This window comes from Lepeophtheirus salmonis, chromosome 5, assembly GCF_016086655.4.
Source record: "Lepeophtheirus salmonis chromosome 5, UVic_Lsal_1.4, whole genome shotgun sequence".
NCBI classification, from domain to species: Eukaryota; Metazoa; Arthropoda; class Copepoda; order Siphonostomatoida; family Caligidae; genus Lepeophtheirus; species Lepeophtheirus salmonis.
In genome coordinates, this window is record NC_052135.2 from 44946555 (window position 1) to 44954537 (window position 7983).

The window sequence follows — 7983 nt, forward strand, 5'->3', positions numbered from 1 at the left end:
TGGTAGATAATGCAGAGGAATATGAGTTGCTAGATTCTGATGAAAATATTAAATGTTTGATAAGGTCTTCTGACTCACTTAAAAAAATGTTTCTGTCCATTTCATAATTTTTCAAATATAAAATAATAAAATGTTGGTAAAACCAAAGGTTAATACAAGTGTAGACCATAATGTAATCGGTCTTGCTAGAATTTTCAATTTGATATACATTACCGACTTCTGGACAAGTCAGAATTATTTTGACGTCATAGTGAATAACAACAGTGTATTAACAGCATATAATACTTTAAATTATATGATTAATTGTAACAGTATATTTATAATTGTTATGTCTTAAGTGGGAACGTAATATAGCTCGTCGACAATTCATGAATAAATAGGGAGTCGTGACGGAGTATGTAGAAAAAGAGTATAATCATTGCACGCATCTAATCAGGGTACAAATAAAATACATCACAATATCATTCTCTTCGACGTCACTATTAAAATGCTTGTGGAAGTCAAACATCAGTCGGAACGTGTTATAGACTATAGTATACCCCTAGGTTAATAGAAATACAAGGTTAGACCATCATTTAATCGGGCTTGCTATAACACGCAACCACTCATTTACGATAACGTCAATATGAAACGCGTGGTGGAAGTCAACCATCAGTTCTACATACGTTATGGTATAACCTTGTATTTTTATTAATCTTGGGTATAAACTAATATTTATATCAATGGAGCAAAGTACACCCTAGTACAAAAATGTTGTTTTCTTATTTATCTGCATTAAATAACTTAATATTATGCTAATGTGAAATTTGTTTTTATATACCTAATACAATTAGTAAATTAAGATATAACAGAAAAGAAAATGAATGATATTAATTTCATTCACCAAAGTAATTAAATGAATGAAATAATTTAAATTTAATATATTTAGAAATGATTTTAAACAAGATATAATTTCAAGCCATCTCTCTTAAATATATTTTTTCTAATGTATATTTATTTAAAATGTATTCATTTGTCTTTTTCGCTTCAATGGTAGTGTAATTTATCTAACCAAAGTTTAGGTATTTTTCAAAATATCCATTTTCGGATAAGGAAAATCTTGAAAGAGACGTCCGCAAAAGTCTAGAAGTGTTTTGGGGATCCCAAGGAATACTGGATGTTTATTGCTTAAATTCGGGACATCAATTTGCTACATTTATAGTTAATGTAAATAAATTATTAATCCTTCCCTCAGTTGTTGTTGTTTTTTTGTTTTTTTTCAATCTGTTGCTTTGTTTAATCCAAGGACTGGACATTGCCTTCACGCGTTTCCCATATGGGTCTTTGTTTTTTATATATGGAATGCTCTCTTAAAGTGTTTTGCTACAAAATAAAGAGTTTTTAAAAGTATTTTGCTTGGGAAAGCCATCAAAATATCATGTTTCTGTTTAGCACTTAAATTTTTACCATGACATTAAACAAAGCAAATGAAATTATTTGAAGAAAGGCTGACCAGGAGTGTCCTTCCTCGCACTTTACTCCCACAACGGCGATAATGTCAGAGTTTAAACTGTCTTGCATCCTATCAATGAATGTGGCAACAAATAAAGCTCTAAAATTTGAGGTGCCAAGTGACTGTCTTTCTCTTCAGGAGTAGCTGTGAATTAAGAGAACATGGAGTGAGCATAAACACAGGAGATGTAGAGAAAGACGGATGGAGTCGACAACCTCGCTCTGCTCATTATGTCGATAAACTCTTTCAGGTCTACATGCTGATTGGTTGGTCTATCGAAGGTTATTGAGTCCGGAGGTGTGCCTCTGATGACCATTAACTCTTGGCAGGGTGTACAGCTAATCTTCTTCTTTAAAGAAAAACCAATGTACCCAGCAAAAAACTAGAAAGCAATACTCTCTCCCTTGCAAGCTAGTTCCTGGAGGTCATCTGGTTGCCAGTTAGTCAAAATGAGCTCAACTTTACCTGGTCTTCATCGGCAGAGCTTAATTTCTGAAGTAGTTATACCTGAAAATTTAAAAAAATAAATTATTGTAATGATATTATTATATTGTAAAAATAAGTCATACCTAAATAAAGAAGCTACAAATATATTATGTATCTCAGATTTTGACAAGACTCAGAATACGCTTAGAAGCTTGTGTAGGTTCAATCTCTGAGGAGTTTAGAAACTTAACTAATTTGTTGTGAATGTCTTCCCATGTCTCTGTTTGATTCAATTCTTCTTTTGCTCCTAGAAAGGAGGCCAAATAGATGGCTTGAATCCCAGTGTTGACTTTGCTTTCTGAGGTGATGTGTGACACTGCCTTTTTGTCAATCAACACACAAGAGAGATTTATTTTGAATGACACATCTGTCTCAAACTAGATAATGGCTACTACTTGGGGACCCAATTTCTCGTCATGGGATAGCTTCAAAAGGGCAACACTTGATTTTGTGATGAGGATGAAGTCTGGAGGGAGTGTCTTCTTGGCTAATTTGTCACCAAGTTCTTCTACAGATAGCACTGATTTCCTTATTCAAGAGTTCAAATTCCGGATGCTGTTGTAGTTAATTGAACTGTTGAGCCCTGCGTGACGTGTTCGCAGCTTGAATTGACCTTGAAGACGTTTATGAGAGGTAGTTGGGGCAGTAACAAAAGGACAGTTATAAGCATACGCATCCAAAGTGAGCAGCTGTCTTACCTTTTCTTTAGAGTCTTGCCAAGGGTCTGACTTCTTTTAGACTCATAGATGAAGTCAGAGTCGTCGAAATGCAGGGAACACAGCTTTGTACTTTTTGGATGGTGCCTAATCTGTCTTTTTCAGATCTGATTCTCTTGGAGTGTTTTTTTTTTTTCAATAGACTCACGTTGCACACGTATTTCAATTCGTGTTTGCACGTATCATATCCTGCTTACAGGAGTCCTTGTTTCATCGCACCATTTGCTGGCAAATAAGGCATCTCAAGATAGTCATTAAAATCACAAATAAAGAGTAATGGATTAAATAAAAGTTATAATGAATTTTAAAACATTTATTTATTTAGTATTTTTAAAGTTTCCTAAAAATTTGTTAATGCTATGTAAATCAATATTTCAACTCAACATTAGCACCTTCAATCTTTATTAATGTGCAATGTGAAAATACTTTGTCTTATTTTTTCAATAACTATTATGGAAGATATTGTGGAAGATTTTTATATATTGTTCTATTTTGTTCTATTGATGGCCAAATAATGCATAAAAATGGAGCTAATTATGCAAATAAATACTCAAAAATGGAAATAAAATGTAGAAAAAGGCCAAAAATGCAAATAAATCTGGTGAAATAGAATGTATTCTTGTAAAAAAACAAATACATAGTGAAAATTTCTCAATCAAGCAAAGTACTTCTCCAAAATGTTGATTTTGGTAATGGAATATTAGCAGAGACTAAAGTGTTCACTAGATCAGTATTGAAAATGCCACCGCTGTTATCGTTGGAAGGGAGGACGTTGAGCATCTTATGTATAGCCTTGTCTCCCATGTTCTTTATATCTAAATTCCTTTAGTTACTGCTACACTGCCTAGGACACACTTCCTGTTGGCATTAGCGCTAATGTTGCAAAGCTTGGATAGAAAATACTTTGTTTCAGTCACACAAGTCCAAATATTAGTGACACCGACCTCTTTAATGAGCACTGAGGAGTCCACTATCTTAGACATGGTCAATTTAAAAAGTTGGTCTTTCACTTCGAATGAATGTAAATATACTGAAAATAAATTCTACTAAATGCCTGTTTATATTATAGAGAAAAATGGATTATAAACAAATCTAAATAGCTTTGGTGGCAAGATGGATATAATATATTTTTAAATATCCAGGTGAAATGTACGTTTCAATCATTTATACTGACGAGAAGATTTTTACTGTGGAGCTGGTGTACAACAACAACAACAACCAGGTGCTAGTTCGGAGCATCAAGGACATTCAACCAACCAAAAGTCGGCCTATGCAATGGTTTGGGCGGGCGTCACCTCATTCGGGATGAAGACGCATTTGGCCTTTATTCTCGACGTTGTGAAAGTCAATCAACGTGTCTATCTGGACATGTTACATTCCCAAGTACTTTTCTGGATCCAGGAACAACACTGGTCTTATTGTTTCAAGCATGACAGAGCACCTTCACATACTGAAAAGTCTGTGCAAAAGTTATGCAAAACTATAATAGAACACTTTTGGTGCAAGGACATGTGGCCACTTCTTCCCTAGATCTCAACGTAATGTACAACTCCATAGAGGCCAATCTCGAGAAGGAGGTTATTGTGTTTTCTCACCACAGAATCGACCACTTGAAGGCCACCATAGAGTCGGCAGGGGACAACTTTTCGGAGGAGACCATCTGTACAGTGCATAAAGTACTTGCGAAGCATCTGAGGCTGTAGTTGCCGCAAATGGTGGCCACGCAGAATGAACTGGCACTCATTTTGAAAAGGCCATTTGAAAAAGTATAAAAAATGTTTCCAGAAATAATTATTTGAGTACTTTCTTGGCTGTTGAAGTTGTCCTAAGACTAAGACTGGATGTTTTTATTACTGAATGTAAAGGGGGGGGGTATCCCCCCTCATAGTTAAAGACGCAAAATAGTTCGGTTTGTATTCATTAAATATTGCTCTGATTTCATCAATATAATTGATTAAACTACTTAGGTATGAATATACTAAAAAATTAAAATTTTCTAACATTGGAAAAAATATTTCCAGTCAAATCCACAGATCTATTTTCGATGTTTTCTTGGTTTTACAAGAAAATTATTTTCTGAAAGTAACTCCTATATAGCCTTTTTGCACCTCAGAGGGAATAATCTGTTGAGAAACTGTGTTTGTGGCATCACGTATATAACTTCTTAAACTGTGTTACCTCGCAAACACAAAAAATAACCTATATATTTTGTTGTCGGCTGTCAATACAATCATCTCACGTCATGGCTTTATTTTTGAAAAATAATCAAAGTAATAAAAAGTTTATACTTATGCTCCATTTCCAAAAAGACAGGAATACCATTTTTTGTTGATCCCTCGTCGTACCTATATTTATATATATTGTCCATTTTATTAAATGACTAAATGTTTGCTATTATAAACTCCTCATGTTATGCTTTTAATAAAATATTACTAGGCAATATTATTGTATACAGTATGGAATAAAATACTATGTAGGATTTTAATATTATGAAATAAGAATAAGGGTATATAATTCATTTTCAAAATTATGGATAAATAATGAGACCATTATAATCTGGGGGGATTGAAGTGATAAGTTGTAGTTGGTATAATTGACTTATTTGGCTAACTACCAGATGGTTTTGGGCATCTTTTCTGTTTCTTTTTGGAGGAAAGGATGTCTGATACAAGGATTAATAGAAGTACAAGGTTATACCATAACGCATGTACGACTGACGTATGAGTTCCAGCACTCTTTTTTAATATTGACGTCATAGTGTAGGAGGGGTTGCGTGTTTTGTCAAAATCTGTCTTTATTACACAGCAGTCAGTTTTATACATCAAACTGAAAATTCTAGCAATAGTAGCGTCATAGACTATGATTGGTTGCATATTTTGTCAAAATCTGCCTGTCTTCCCCAGCAATAGGTATCATGCACCAAATTGAAAATTCTAGCAAGCCCGATTACATGATTGTCCTACCTTGTATTTCTATTAACCTTGGCGTGATACAATAAAGATAACAACGTGATATACGTACGGTTGAGTCATGGGTATGGTCCATGGATTACATAAGAGAAAGATTGAGTGACAATGTGAAGAAAAATGTAGGGGAGAAACGTATTTTATTATCAGCAGTCGTAGGTAGGATGTCTAATTAATGTTCTGTGTTATTAGAGAAAATAAAAGGAAATAGAAAAACTTTTTATAGGTCCAATATACAATATATATCCAACTAGCAGCTACTTATCAACGGTCTACGGCTAGGTGGATGGGACAGTATAAGCTACAACATCACCCTCAATCAGTCTAGAGTTGTCAAGAAATACGATAAAATATCTTTCTGTGTGCTGTCTTTATAAGATTCTTTTCTTATTTCCAGTAACTAAATACTTAATCCCTTCAATGTACTATGAATGGGTATGTTAATAAATTATTTTTAAGAATTGTTTCACTCTTAACAATGATTAAACTTTAGAATTTGAATTCAATGAGAATGCCTTATACTTGTACATATTGACTGGGATGTAAAACAGGTAATTTCGTATATGAAAAGACAAAGAATAAAAATTCACCTAAGTTTCCATCAAATCTCAAGGAATGGCAGAAATGGATAAATCTCATTGAAAAAGTTAGGGCACATTATACATACCCATCAAGAGACGTATAATGCTGAATTCCTTAAATTTGTAATAGAAGCGGCTCTCCACATCATCGTAAGTGTTACATTATAAGTGTGATCCATAAATTTGGAAAAAAACGATTTCCTCCGAAAATTAATTATAAATATGGAAAGAAATCAATTTTATTTGCTGCAGCCACTACTCAGCAAATGAAGGTGAGATACATAATAAATATATAATATCAAAGAAAAATGCATATTTCGTCATAGTTTCTTTAACTAAACATACATCATTGATGGGATAATGTTCTTTGTATACATAAAAAAAAATTATACAAAAGATGGATCATCTTCTACAAAGTAATAACAAATAAGAGAAAACACTTTGATAAGAAAGATTGTACCACTAATCAGAGAAAAATATCAAAATTGAATGGTGCATGGTAGATATCTCTAGGTACATTGTGTATTAAATATAAGCATCATTTAATAAAATATTTTATATTAATGTTGTTTTGTAGTTTTTTTTAGTGATGTATATTTTATTTGTTACAAATAAATCTCAATCATATTATTGATTCATTTCTCAAAGTGTTCAAAATATCCAAATTTGAAGATTTATTTTTTCCATTTAGTACACGTAGATATGTTTTTTATGACGACTTATGTATACGCTTATTCTTTGTATTATATCCCTAGTTAGTGCATCCCATAGTTAAGATGCCTTTTTGTAAAGAAAGGATGAGCACAAAGACAGAATGGGAGCAAGACATATGGTACCCCTGAATTAAGACCCATGTTACTATCTGATGTCTGTTATATGATTTCTGGGGGGGAGATAATGAATTACAGATATAAAGTGTAGAATTATCTACATTTATATTAAAATATTGTAATTGTATTTAAATTCATATATATTTATCTTATTATGCATTTTTAAAACAATTTACATTAAATATAGGTAAGAATGCTTACTTCAGACGGAGAAGTCAACATAATGACGACCTATTAAATAGTGAATAAAAAAGAAGAAAGAGCAAACTCAACAACGGTGTTTCCTTTTCTAATTTCTACTCTTATTTTTTTTGATATGATCTCTTTAGCCATGGGCAAAGTTCAATCAAGTTGATTACAATACGGAACAATGTACAAATTTTATCCATAATTGATTATCTAAGCCTTTGGGAAGTTCATGATTTGTATTTATATATAATACAGCCTATAATTTAAGTTATATTTATTATCCTACAGGGATTGTTTCAATTTGTATATGATTTAGACAAAAATAATTAATTAGTACGATTTATCAAGGCATTATTCAAACATTAAAGTGTATTTTGTAGCTATTCTTTTGTCACCTGTCATTTTTTTTGGTGTTATGAGCCTTGATCACGCCATTATCTCACAAAAAATAACGCTCTATTTTGTTGTCAGCTGTAGATTTTTCTGCTTCTTTCCTCAAATCCAGACTTTGAACGTTAATTGGGCGAATTCGAATATCTCGTGTGAACAGTCCCCAACAATCATTGGATAATAATTCCACATTTGGGAAGAATTGGGTAACTAGCAACTTATTTTTAGGCCTTTCTTCTCTTTCTTTTTGTATGAAAGGTTGCGAGATACAATAAAAGGAACTATTAAATATTAATTCTGAGTTCTATAAATCATCAACATTTAAATACTAAA